This window comes from Convolutriloba macropyga, chromosome 2 (assembly GCF_964194025.1).
Source record: "Convolutriloba macropyga chromosome 2, txConMacr16.3, whole genome shotgun sequence".
In the NCBI taxonomy this organism is placed as follows: Eukaryota; Metazoa; Xenacoelomorpha; order Acoela; family Convolutidae; genus Convolutriloba; species Convolutriloba macropyga.
In genome coordinates this window covers 41,559,862-41,574,408 of record NC_134469.1, presented here as the reverse complement: position 1 = coordinate 41,574,408, position 14,547 = coordinate 41,559,862, and the positions used below count along the sequence as shown (strand labels likewise).

Below are 14,547 nucleotides of genomic sequence, written 5' to 3'. Positions count from 1 at the left end.
TTCGCTTTGATAAAATCAATCAACAAATAAAAGAATCAACATAAAATGCACATTAAAATCCCAACTTAGAAACACCTAAGCACCCAAGGAGAGCACTGAACAATAGATGACTGGAAAACAATAGTAAACAATTACTGGGAGTAGTCTCTTCAGTCAAATATTTTAAATACTACCTTTTTCGAAAATGATTTACCTTTATCAGCGATCATTCACCGTTATCATTGACTATTACCATTTGACTTTCAGATTGATCACACTCCTGGCGCTAAATTGGGACTTTTTGACTACATTTTTTGCCAACCGAATCAAAAAGCAGCCGTAACTGACAAACGTAACAGCGAATTTTTGGTAGCGACAATTTCCCGCATTCGCAACACAATTGCAAGCTTATAATCAGTTAACATTCATTATTTACATTCTTGTACCAGTAAACAACTAAAAAACCAGTCTCCGATGCTAAATTTACAGCAAATATTTCAATTCAAATGGCTTAATCAATCTACTATTACATTCACAACCATTTCAACTCAAAATTAATTTCTGCCTGCAATCACGTTGAAAAACAGATGCTCAATTCTAACTCCACAAAACCACAATCTGAAAATGAGCGGCGTCAACACAGTGTCATCCCAACCCTCAGCAAGAGTACTTTTTGAATCGACCCCAACGTCATCGAAGAGGAATAAGACCAGCTCGTTGTGAGGGAATGATGATACTTCAGAGCTCGAACTACCTCGTGAGAAAATATTCGAGTCCAGTTTAAATATACTTTTCACGAAAATTTTTCTGGCAATCATGACGTCCAAAGATGCGAACTTAAAGGAAATTCGGGATGCAGTAATCAACGCAGACGATGACCATTGCCACTCAATCAGTCCCTACATTCACAGTTTTTGGAAGGACTTCCGAAAGAAATTAGAGTGTTTATGTGTCGAGAACCGCGTGTCAATTGCAAACGTCCTTAAAAATTCAATAATGGAGTCACTCCACGCAACAAACCTCACTAGTTGGGGAAGGATTTCCATTTAGCAAATTGCATGGTAGCCGTAGAAGATCCACAAAATCATTAAATGTTGTCTGAAATTAACAACAATGCCTTGAAACAAGTAAAAATTTAATACCTATAATATCAATATCTAAATGGCAAACAAATGAGCATTGCGTAAAACCTAATGAGTAAATCTAAATTGGTTTCGGTGGGGCAGTTTTAAACGAAAAAGGAGCTGGCTAAATTTTTTGGCATTTATTGACCGCTATTCTAAGTATCCACCAGCAGAAGCCATTGAAAAAGCTGTAGGAGGAAACAACTGGAAAACAAATGCGTTCGTTTTGCATTCAAAATAAAATTGACATTTGAGAGGCGCCTGATTAGGATCATAAAGCTATTGGTTTGGTGGAGCAAACAGTTAAACGCCGGCTTTCTAGCGCCAATTTAATCAGAGTAAAATAAAACATGCAATTAAATCAATAATTTATCAAATTCGAATATGTAAATAACGTACAGTTAAAATCATTCGTTTTGAAGCTCATCTTGGAAGGCGACCTAATATTCCTTAAGCAACACAAGTACTTCTCTTCAAACTTAAAATATATAATACGCGAAAATTTTACAACATTTTTTAGATAATGAAACCGTTCCGGCGGAAGGTTATTTAGATGAACGGGGAAGTGTTGACCTTGAACGAAGTGAAAAAAACCGCGCTGACCATGAACTGAGCCCAATTGGACGCAAGACATCGGTATCGAGACGTTAAATTGCCGTTCATAGCACACCGCAAGTTAATAAACCCGTTTCCGCGCAGCGAATCCTTGCGTCGATTCGAATTATAGCGAAAGATAACAGCTAAGAAGCGTTCAAAGAACAAACTCGACGAATAGTACGAAGTTTCTGCGACCGGATGCGTAGTCCAAAAAGTGTCCCCCGCTACTTCAGCCATCAATGAGCCAAAAAACCGGTAAAATTGAGAAACAGTGATCTGACTAATCTCCGCTCTAGCAAGGTGTGTTCAACTCCACTATGGGAATGTGAACAACGCCGATTTCTTATGGTAAAACTTCAGAAGAGAAGATAGCAAAAGATATCAAAGAATTGAAGAAAAAGTGGGGTGGCGAGAGTAAAATTTTTCGCCGCAGTTCCGAATCTGTTTCCGTAGCCTCATCGTCAAAGTCAAAATGCAATTACTAAACCCCGGCGTGAAAAGCAACCGAGCGGGATTTCCAGAAATTGACGAACAAAAGAAGCAAGACAAAAGCTGCTTCAATTATGGCTCCACCACAAGTTTCTTTAGCCAAATCGTCGGGAAAAGAGGCCGCCTCTGAGACATATACTTCAAAATGAAGCCGAAACGCCTGTAAATTCTATGGAATTGAAAACATTGAAACTCAAGCAACAAAAAGGCCACCAAGAAAATACAAAGCAAATTTGATCCAAAAAAGAGGGTCAATTTCAATTAAACGCAATTTATCTAGCATGCCAACAACAACAGGTGTCAAACATTCACATGCAACGGCGCAGCAAATCCATCGAATAACACCAAATCGTTCATTTGTGTTGCAAACACAAGTTACTGCGACACCTTTTACCAGTGAACCGCAGTTACGGGCCTCCCAATCGTCAATTATTGCTTACAATCAGGAGGAGAGACTCTTGTGGCTTCTCTTTCTCCCTCCATTTTTCAAATTGGGGACGTATCTCCACCAATCCCGCGAATAAGCTACCCGGCCGATGTTATTCGGAGTTAATCTGGTTACGACAATGAAAGAGGACAGCAAGATTGAGATGCTGAAAATCAAATTTAAACCCTATGAAATTCTCTCACAAATTTCCGATACACAAATTTAATGATTTCCTGGACTAAGATTTATAACTAGTTATGATAATCAGCAAATAAAAGTTAATATATATTATAAAAATAAAATTTAATACATTGTAAAATGATTTGCACTATTCATTTTCTTGTCATGGGGAAAACGTGGCACGGAAATATTGTACATAATTAATTTAGTTCTATTGTGCTCTGAGTACTAATAAAAAAGTAATAATTTAATTTGCCCCGGAAAACACTCAGTGATTACAATTAATTGTTTTCCCGCTGTTTTTAAAATTTTAATGTTTTTATTTGTTTATCCCTGATTATTATCAGACTATCACTCTTTTCTTTGCTTCTTCGTAAAAAGTTGCGCAGTTCAACCTTGCGACGCAGTTGTGTTTTCAGTTGATTACAAACATCAATACTAGATCAAATTTTTTTCATTATTGGAGTCGCACCGCGTTTCGACTTTACTTTAGAACATGCACTACAAGATCATAGAACATTGAGTTTTAGAACATTGGCACTACAAGATAGTTCAACTTTAATAGCCACCACCGAGTGTGTGTCTGAATTAAACTTTCGCCTCTTTTTTGCTATAATAAAACCATCGTTATCCAGAACGAGTAATTTCTTTTTAATATCTTGAAAAAATTAGAGCACAAATTATCTATTTTGGTAACAATTGACAGAAAATTTGAGTTAATAAAAAACAGCAAAGTCAAGTCTAGTTTTGTTTCAATCGTGGTATTTGAAAATTAAACATATTTGTTTGTTTTGGATTGAGTCTTATTTAAGATTTTAAGGCATTTTCTTGTTGCCTTCCATGTTAAATATAGACAGGATCGGCTTCCTGACAGAATTCAATTGTTGATGGTTCCGTTTGTTGGAAATGGGTCTGAATGATCAAATATCCCGCTTTCAGAAAAAAACGCGTGGTTCCATGGCTTCGAGAGTTTCTGAATTAAACTTTCGCTAAATAAAACAATCATTATCCAAAATAAGTAATTTATTTTTGATGTTTGAAAATTTTGGTACCAATTATCTATTTTGTTAACATTTGGCAAAAAGTAAAAGTTAAAAAAGAAACTCGTTAATAAAGTCTAGCAATATCAAGGCTAGTTTTGTTCCAATCGTGGCATTTGACAATCAAAATTTTTTTTTGTTTTTCTGGGTTGGTGTATTGTTTGAAAATTCAATAGCATTTTTCGTTTCTTGCCACGTTAATTGTAGGCAAGAAAGTCCTGTTACCAGAAATCAATTATTGATGGTTCATGCATTGTTGGAAACGAGTCCTAGGGAACAAGTATCCTGCTTTTAGGAAAAACCTCGTATTTTTTTGGCTTCGAGAACGTGTGTCTGTAAACTTTAGTTGATTTTTGTGTAGCCATCATTTGTTGTCCACTTGGCACATTTGTTACCCACTCACACTGAAGATTGGTCCTTTTTAACATCCATAGGATGTGTAAGTGAACCAATTTAGCGCTTTCATTGATACCGCATACCTCTAACGATATTTTCCGAAAAAATCAGAGAATTTTTTTTTGATTTTTCTGTTTATTTCTGAAGTGTATAAACTCAACAAGTAACTAACAGTTATCCAAAGCAGATAGTATTTTCTTTCTAGCGAATTGAAATTCAATTTGTACGGCTGTTTTATTTTTGATGACTTCGATTGCCACGAGTTTTCTAAAGGTTTGATGACTTCGATGCCACGAGTCTCCTGAAAGTCTTTTTATTGTCTTTTTGCCTGATTTTAGAGTTGTTTTTGTTGTCTAGACAGATTACCATTCTTTTAAAGACCATGTTGATTTCGAAAGTAGAAGCAAACGAGCATTTATGAGGTAATAAGCTTATGCTTTTGAGATTAAAAATAACGTATGGCTTTGACAGCTTCAAAACCGTTTTTTACGATATACATTTGGTTTTTTTGTTTTAGACAGTTTTTTTCGTTGAAATCGTATCTAATATCCTGGAAGTTGCTAATAATTTTGTGAGTCATGACTGAGTTTTTTATAAATAAGTTAATCCTTTCATTTGATAGCTATTGATTGTTTTGTCGTCAATGTTAATGCTTTTGAAAAATTCAAAAAAAATGGACTGTGCCCAATTTTGTTCTCCTTCTTGTCAATTGGTAACAGAGTCCCTTTTCAGCTGGTACAAATCAGTACAAATCAGATGCAAAATATAATCTTTGTTTTGTTTTTACACTTCAACTGATGTTTTGATGGCTTTGACACATTGTTTTTCCATAATTTTGGTTGATCTTTAGTTATTGTCTCGTAGAGATATTTTTTGTCCCTTTTAAGAGTTTTTATGTTATCTAGACAGATTACCATATTATTGTCAGCTTCAATACCGTTTTTTGCAATATAATTGATTGTTTTAATTTTGACATTTTTCCTTTATGTTGCGGTTATATCAAGTATCCTGGATAGTGGGTGTTCTAAGAATTTTTTGAGTTATAAAAGAGATTTTGGATGATTTACTTCTGGAAGATTCGGGATGATAGCTATTGGTTGTTTTGACCTTGATGTTAAATGTTTTGAAAAAATTAGAAGATTTTTTGAGCTTTGCCCATTTTTGTTCTCCAACATGTCAATTGGCAACACAGTCCCGTTTTTGGCAATTACAACTCATTTTGGTGAACCAAGCTTTAGTCTTTGATGTATTTTACTTTTCAACTGATGGTTCGATGGCTTCATCATAATCTCTTTCACATAAAACTTATTGACTTTTTGCTACTGGACAAATATTGTTTTGCGTTTGTGGTCTTTTTCGCACTGTGTTTCAAAATCAGGGCTCAATGGCGTTCATAGTGACAATTTGTGACCTGCTTCCACGCTATTTTTGCCAAAACTTAATTCAATTTTTTATAATCGCATGTATTTGTCGCTCTTTGGTAGCCATTTAATATAATCGGGATAATGAGAGTCTCAGTGGCTGCCTATAGTTTTTTACTGTGAATTTATTTGTTTTCAAAAACAAAAACCTGTCTTTCACCTTTGCTTCTCTTGTTCATTTTGAGTCGACTTATTAACTTTTTCATTCAGAACGGTTCAATATCTTTTCTGAGATCCTAGAACATGTTACTTTGTTGTGATCTTCTTTAGACTTTTAACTGATGATTTGTCTGAAAGTGTTTAACGTTTTAACTGTCTTATTTGATGGTATTCTAATTTTTTGTGTATATAGAGCATAACCAATGGTAATCGCATGTGCCATTGACTTAAGCGCGCCATGGATTATTAGTTTTTTCCAAAAATTTTGTAATCTTTTTTTAAGGCTTTCTTGTTAATAAACAGCTTGATCAATGATACTGGCACGTGTCTTTGATTTAAACGAGTCAAGTTTAAGAGAAACATCGAGCGAGACAATCCGCAAATTAGAAAAAATGAAATGTGAGACAGGTAGACCATTGTTAAAAGGTGCTGAATGGCCAGGATGCAGTGTTGCCCACTTAAATTTGCTCCAATAAAAGAAAAAAATGTGTTGCGGCTGCTCAAGAACCTCAACGGAACCGATATATCGCAGCCTAGTTCTCGAGTTTTACGCCGGCCTGGTTCTTCACAGGGTTTGATTGCCTAACGCTCTCGTCGAAATAATTAGTCGCTCAGACGTATTTAAAGGATTGTTGGTTTAATTTAATTTGGTTGATTGAAGTTAAGAAAATCCTTGATGACACTCTATGTTCAAACTCGTACTGATATTTGTAAGGCTTCAGCCATTGTTAGTGATGTTGCTCACTTCTCGTCAAGTAAGCTCAAATAATTTAACTCGCAAGATCTTAAGATCTAGCAGAACTTAGCAAAAAAGACTAAAGTTGTTAAAGAATCAAATTTTAGTCAATCTGAGAGCCATCTGCTCTGTATAACAGTTTCTAATGTTTCTAAATACAATTCGGTTTCACTAATCAAACAATTCGGATAAAGTAAATAAGCAAATATTTATAATTTATAACATCATTGCTTCTTGTTTCCGATTGGTTAATTAAGAAAATGATTTACGTCATTGTTTACATATTAATTGTCAAATTACTGCAATATTTACTTTTATTTACATAAGCACGGATGGTTATTACGTAGCTCTAAATGCCTAGATTATACGGTATTTGACCTTTTATGACAACCTAAAATATCTTAAAATAAACACTTTAAGACATTTAACAAGAAATAACAAAATATCGAAAAATGCCAGGCTAATAACCACATTTGTTGGTCTGATGCAATAACGTTCGTTGGGTCCATGAGTAGCTTAGAGGTAACCCTAACCGTGTGCAATAACCTCGTGTTGCACAGGTTTTTTCTTCCGTGCAAAAAGCGGGTGGTGTGCAAAGTTTCGGTCTCAACTTGTAAAAGCTTTCAGTTTTGACCATTTTTGAGTTTTGACGAATTCTAAGTGTTTCCAGTTCCAAAGTTTATTTCTTGCTTTCTGATGGTTTTTGTAGCTGATTTGAAATGGCGCCAACCTCGCCGGCCCTGTTTTCGATCTCGGAAACACCATCGTTGTATATTGGCGCTAACTTCACGACTGGCCGGTTTAGCTCTCCATGTGCCATTTTGACTCTCGCTGATGTCACAACATTGTTGTTTCCGGTGAAGATCTCAAAGATTCGTCCCAGTTTGTGCTCACAGCGTTTCACAGAGTCATCTACTAGCCACATTCACTCGCCTACTTTCAGGTTTCGCACATGTTCTTTTCACCACTTTGATCTTTGGTTCCATTGTGGAAGGTATTCACGAGTCCATCTTTTCCAGATCATGTCGGCATATGCTAGAGCCATTTTGAATAATTGTCTCAGTTCATTGTAGCGTTCACTGGATGATATGAATGGTGCACTCGTCTTCTCTCGTCCTAGCAAGAAATGCTTTGGCGTGAGTGCTGTCAAATCTTCAGGGTCGTCACTTATTTCTGTCAGGGGTCTTGCGTTGAGTGTTTGCTCTACAAGGCATATTGAGGTGATGAGTACCTCGTTGGTGAGGCTCCGGTTGTCCAAGATTGCAATCATGACCTTCGTGCAACTTTGAACCAGTCTTTCCCAGATTCCACCAAATTGAGGAGCTCCGGGAGGATTGAATTTCCAAACAATCTTTTTCTGCGCTAAGTCACTTTCTATCTTAGCTTTGTCCCACTGGTTCATGAATGCTTTCAAGTTGTTGGCTGCTCCAACAAAGTTTGTTCCGTTGTCCGACCCTAAACTTTGATTGCTATTTCATAAACTAACCAAATTTGTCGATTATGGCAACAAAAAATCTATTTGACAACAAATATGTCAAGATGGAAATGAAGTAATATATGATTTCCTAAATGTGGAAACCGTCAAAATTTGATTTACTAAACGACTGACATTCTTGTCCTCAGTCCAGTTTCCACAGTTTTTACTCAGTTGTGAGTCTAATTTCCAAGTGTCAACCTGTCAGTATTCGTTGACAAAAACAACACATTGAAAAGAATGTATGCGAATAAATTTGCTGGAAAAGTTTTAATTATTACTTAGCTCACCTCAGTGGGCGAGAAACTATGTGTTCAACTGGTTTTATTACGTCAGTTTTGGCCTTGGGCGACCAACGTAATCGTCGTAGAGAGTTGCGAGTAATATCAGAAATCCGTTTGTCGTACTATAATTAATTGATCTACCAAAAAAGGCACTACATAAATTGAACGCTTAATGATGAATATACAGTTATCACATACACCCTTGAATGAAAAATTTGTACGATTAGGACCAATTGTTGATAATAAAAACAACAATATTTACATTTTATTGGTCCCCGCTTAAATGAATAGTAACAATAAATTTTCTGGTTATCATAACTATAAATGTGAATATAGTGTAATATAATGCCAGCTTCAATGAGTTTTTAGGAGTTTGAATTTCATCGAAACTCTCAATCTGAGTTGTTTTGCTTATCGGCTTTGTAGGCCATCATCGAGATAATGTCCTCTACGAGTTTCGGGGTCCTCTGATCTACTATGCACGAAATCGCGGATCATGGGCGAGACGGTGCAATGACTGGCGAGATACCTACATCATCCAGGACTTGTGCGGCAGTTGATTAGACGGTTTCTACTATCAAAACGTTTAATGGCTAGATATTTTCCACGTCATTTGCTGTACATGGCCTTTTTTGATGGAGCTGCAATCTCCAAGTCCGTACGGAGAAGAGTCCTCGAAGCCATAGTATGATGGGTTTCAACGGTATCGACCAGAAAAACGTTTGTCGTGTGCAGGTGAATCTGATGTGGATGGCGGAACCTGTTGCAACGCCGATTTTGAAGCATTAGGAAAAGAGATAATGAGTTCTCTTGGCGAATCTGGGTTACGAGATTGCTCTTTTATGTGGACCGCGACGGTCAGCATACACTTTTAAGAGTGTCTGACGCTCTTGTTTTATCCCGAACTTTGCATTATCGCTATTGCGGACAGAAGTCAACTTCCCTGGTTCTGTGATTGTGGACTTTGTCGGGCTAACTTCCAAAATATGCAATCCAGATGCAAGTAACTCGTATAATCTTTCAATGTTTCTCCTCTTTGAGCGAAATTACCTGTGTACTTTACCGGCTAGCTTCACTTGCACTGCGCATTCCAATAGGGCTATTGGTCTGCACAACGAGGTCCGCTGGAATCTTGATTCGCCCTCCGTGTTTTCTTCTTCCGATCGTTATCGTCTTTGGTTGCTTTAGTCATGCCTTTCTCCACCTCGATCTCGCTTCTGTAGCCATTTTGCCACTTGTCATCAGGGAGGATGTCTTCGGGTGTGACTATGTCTTCATCTAAATAATAGTTTACAATTTTCACGTAAAAGAGATAAGATAATTTAGGTTGATTACAGATTACGCTCAGCGGGGAATGAGGCTTTCTACCAAATTGAGCTTCGAAGGTCGGATTTTTTTTTGTTTTCTGTTTACCTTTTTGCAGTTGGTGGATAATACTCTTTAATGCATGCTTTTTGTTGAACGAATTAGCAGCCAATTTTTCTCCTTTGATACATGCAAGTCTATTCTTAATAGTCTTTTTTAGTCTTTCTAACAATCCAATAGCCCGATGATCCAAGAGCTTTAATAATTTCAATATTATTCTTATTACACTTATTACAGAAGGTCTTTACTTGATGTCCCATATGACATATTGCTTGATCCAAACGAATGGAACGTGATATTTCATGATTTTCAATATACATGTCCAAAAATTTTAGTACATTAGCACCATTTATTTTTTCAAATAAACATGTAGTAAGAAATTTAGAAAAACGATCTATTGCAGCTAGTCTATTTCGTGCAGAATATTTCAGGCCCCTTTTTATCAAAGATTGCTCCCCCAAAATCAGTTTGAATTCCGGGTTCGGTTCAGCACACGGCATTTGAGAGTGAAATTGCTTAGCGTGAGTTACTGATTTAAGGTTCTCAAAAAATTGCAGTGCAAGGTTTACTTTCATTAGCTTTGACAATTAGCTCCCTCTTCATGTATGACCACCAGCAATTTGTAGCCATACATATCATTTCTCAGGTAACTAGGTGGCTTGCGTGGATACTGTCGATAAGTACTTCCCGCAAAACATTCGCAATTGAAATTTTGTCGTCTATACAGACGCAACCGGAACGGTTAAGTAGGACCCGGAAAAAAAATTGAATGTACAGGTTTAGTTCTTTCAATCTGGCTTCGGTATTGGTTAGGAAGCAACCGCGCACCTCTTTGAGTACAGCGTCTTTACTTGTCAGGGACGCCATCAATCACTTGCAAAACAATTTTCCTATTATGTTGTCGAAGGTTGGCAATTGCGGACTGGGTTTTAGTGGTTTGCTGCTGTTAGAAATTATTCTTGCCCCTCGGAATAATTTACAATCTGAATTTAGAAAGAATGATTAAAATGAGGTAGATTTCGCTTAGCGAGTGGGGTGTTGATTGGTGTTTGCGACGCGGGGTATACATATTTGGAATTGTTGGCATTGTAGTTGGTATCCGTTAATAGATTTCCCTTTGCAGGAGATAAGTGAAAAACATGCGTGTGTAAGCGATTGTCAAATAGGCTTATTGTATTTATTGAATGCGTGATAGATCCACAATTAGTTGTGATTTGCGGTGCGAGGTCATAGGTTTTAAGCAAATTGTGAAAATGAAGTGCAGATTGACTAGATTTTAATATTAGAGGAATTGCGGATGCAGAAGTTAGATCAAGTTTTGCAACAATCAAATTCTTCATCATGGACGAATATTTTTTAGCTTTTGTTTAGGAGGTTGAGATATGTAGACGGCCAGGCCCATTTTAGCACCTGGATTTTGTCCAATTTGTAACTAAATGAAGTCCTCTATCTTACCAACGAGTGAGGCGGCTATTGTATGACTTATTAGAACGGTTTTCTTTCAAGATTGAAAGTACAACTCTGTGATCTCTGATAACTTTAAATTCTTGACCACATAAACATTGCATGTAAACATACAAACTACACCTAGTAGTTCTAATTCACTTGCGCTATATCACTCTTCACAAGAATTCGGGAGTCTAGAGGTAAAAGCGATTGGTTTCCACTCATCTATTGTTTATTGCTCAAAGACATTGACGAGCCCGGAGCGGGAAGCATTTGACCAGCATTTCGTGTGGCGGGTTTTAGTGAAAATTTTTAGTCGCATTTGGAATGCGGTTCTTTATCTCATTAAAACAGTTTTCGCGTGATTCAGTCCAGATAACTTTATTAGACTTTTTTAATAAAGGGCGTAACCGATAAATAATTGTTGCAAGATTTGGAATGAATTTGCTTGTGTAATGCACTGAACCAAGAAAAGAACAAAGTTTCTTTAGAGTTTTTGGCGCTTCGTGAGACAAAATTGCAGATGTTTTACTTTCAATCGGCGAAATACTCGATTGTGAGATATGGTAACCAAGCCAATCAATTTCATACTCAGCAAAATGGCATTTCGGAAGATTTATTCTGAGGTTTTCTTCATACAGTTTTTTGAGACAGTTTATTACATATTGTTTTTGATCTTCGTCTGATCCCTTGATAACAATTAAAATGCTGTCGATGAAGCAAAATGTTTCCTCTTAATCCTATTAAAGTATAGTCCGTCGCCCTTTGAAATTCCAGCGGCATATCTGTGAGACCATAAAAACTAGTTTAAAATCTGTACGTGCCTATCATGTCACCGCTCTTGATATCAAAATTACAATAAACAGCTGCAACAGGGTCTAAGTTTGTCTTGCTGTGCGCATAATTAAGATCTAATGTAGAGAAATATGTGGTGCTTTGCGACGCGGGATTACTTATTTGTTGAGATATGGATTCAATTAGCAATTCATTGTTCGGCATTTCGTGCTTGTTTATGTGAATCGCTTTATTGAGTATTTTTTAATCAAGTGCGAGTTTTATTGACTGGTCTCTTTTTAACGGTGACTAATATTGGTGAAATGAAAAATTTGTCAGTGAAATTTGTAAGTTTTATCAAATGTTTTTTGTCAAGTTTTTTTAAGTTGATTAATAACTTTATCTTGTAGATTAATGGGTATGCGTCTCATTTTCTGAATTTGTTTTTGTTAAGTTTAAATTTTGCTTGTTGATTTTTTATTGTCCAATTCGAGTTATTAAATCGGGAAACTATCAGGCTATTCTTTAAATGCGAAATGCGGTGAGATGTTTTTGACTTGATTACCAATTACTTTTTGTGAAGATGATTGAGTAAATTCGAGTCCTAACTGATCAAAAAGATTGCGGCCGATGAGTGGTTTGAGGCCATCAACAACGACTGTGAACATGGCAGCTGGAGTGTGCCATCCGTTGCTAGTGACGGGTGTTTGAACTCTTCCATCAATTTGGATCGGTGCGTTTGAGAAGGTCCGCAATTGTGGTTTAGTGGTTTCTCGTACCCAAATCGCTTGCGGATTGTTGTTGACCATTCGCGTTGCGAGTGACTGATATAAAATGCTACAAGCATTTCCGAAGTTGATCAGTAGAGGTATGGAAATATTACCAATTTTTATTGACATGTTCAAGGTTTTTTTTGCGAGGTCATTGTGGATTGTAGCTTCTATGTTATCGTCGCCACTACTGTAATCATATTCGTAAAGTTTTGATGATTGTAAGAAATTTTCAAAATCCTCGGGGTGAATTTCTTCATCTACAGTGTTAACTGACCTTTTCCTCGCGTTGTGAGGTTTTTGACTCTTCTCTTTACTGCATACTTTAGCAAAGTGGTTCTACATACCAAAATTGTTGCACTTTTTGTCTTTTCCGATGCATTTCTCCCGGTCATTAGGGAGCCAATTTCCCCCACAATTTGCGCAATAGAGAGGAGGACGTTTGCCTTGCTTACGAAAGATGTTCGAATGTGACCAAAGTTAAAAACGGTTGCTGGATGGATACTAGATAGCATTTATGCTGGCCAGAGTGGGAGTCTTGTTGTGTTGTTGAATTTGGTGCTGATTTCAGATCCCGAGTTCCATGTTTAATGCAAACTTTACACCTTATTTCAGTTTCACAGTTGGTTTGAGGTGTTCCTTTTGTATCTAGTGGTCGATTAAGTTGGTGATTAAAACGTCTCTGATCAAAGTTTCTTCCTTTGTTTTTTTCCTTTTTGGTCTTTCATCAAAGTTCTCGAAGTCTTATTTTTCGGCCAATTCCTTGAGTTTTCCAAAGCAACGTTCAACAGTTTGTCCCCGGAGTTGCTTTGTGATGAGAAAAACATGACTGTCAAAAATAATATTTCTTGGTCTGATGAATGCATCTTCTACAATTTTCCAATTTTCGGCAGTCGTTAGGGTGTCATCCATTAAAAGAGGACCTTTGCAGCTGAGAATCCTGCGGTTCTCAACACCAACGCTTAGCGCTTAGATAGATGAGGATAACTGTTTTTCGATCCGCAAGTGACGAAGGTTTGTCCCAACAAATTGCTCCGATTTCAATTAACCTTTGGCTTTTTTCGCCAATTCATCTTTTGTTCGATATTTCTGGTGTTGCGTTCCCGTTCTGAATGTGCAGAGGATCCGGATATGGTTTTCTCGTATTTTGGGTCCAGTGGAAGTTCAACCATTTCAGGTTTCGGGCCGCGAAATGTATGGAGAATGATGTTTTCTTTGACAAGCGAGGCAAATTTATACTGGACGCTCTACTTCTCCCATCGTAGAGTTGGGTCGAGTGCGGGCTTGTCCCAGAATGCGTTTATTCCAAGTGGTGTTCTGATGTTTGCGACAGCGCCATGTCGTACTCTGCTGAATTGATGCAGGCCTTTGTCACGCAAAAGCCTACTTTTATTGCAGTTGAATTTCGCTGAGCGAAATACGTCCTAAATTTTTTACTTGATCTTGCGACGCGAAATTGAAGAGATGGAAGCAAATGACTTTGAATTGAGAAAATAAGAAGAAAAAAAGTGGTGGTTATAAACAAATGGGATCAGGTGAACAGACTTGTCTGATCACGATGCGGCAAATACTAGTCAATTGATTGAAAGCAACTGAAAGCGGGAAACGTGAAATACTAACTAGACGTGAATTAAGAATGACGGACGAACTGAAATATTAACTAAACTATGGCATCTTATTAAATGTTACGGCACTAGATAAAATGAACAATTAATGACGAACATACAGGTACCACAGGGTTACAGGGTAGAGCATATATTTAAAAACCTTTCTTGATTTTTTAGAAATTCGTGCTGTCCTTTTAGTAATCGAAATTAAAGTTATGTGAACTCTCGATCGATATCAACTGCTTGTGTTCAAATTTTTCAAATTTTGTGCTCAATTTT

General features: G+C 36.9%; 1 protein-coding gene across 6 annotated transcripts in view; it reads left to right on the top strand.

Annotated features, from left to right (window-relative positions):
- LOC142358670 (solute carrier family 22 member 6-A-like) overlaps nt 1–14,547 on the top strand; it is a 37,716-nt gene that overhangs the window by 6,764 nt on the left and 16,405 nt on the right. The gene's annotated exons all lie outside the window — the stretch shown is intronic.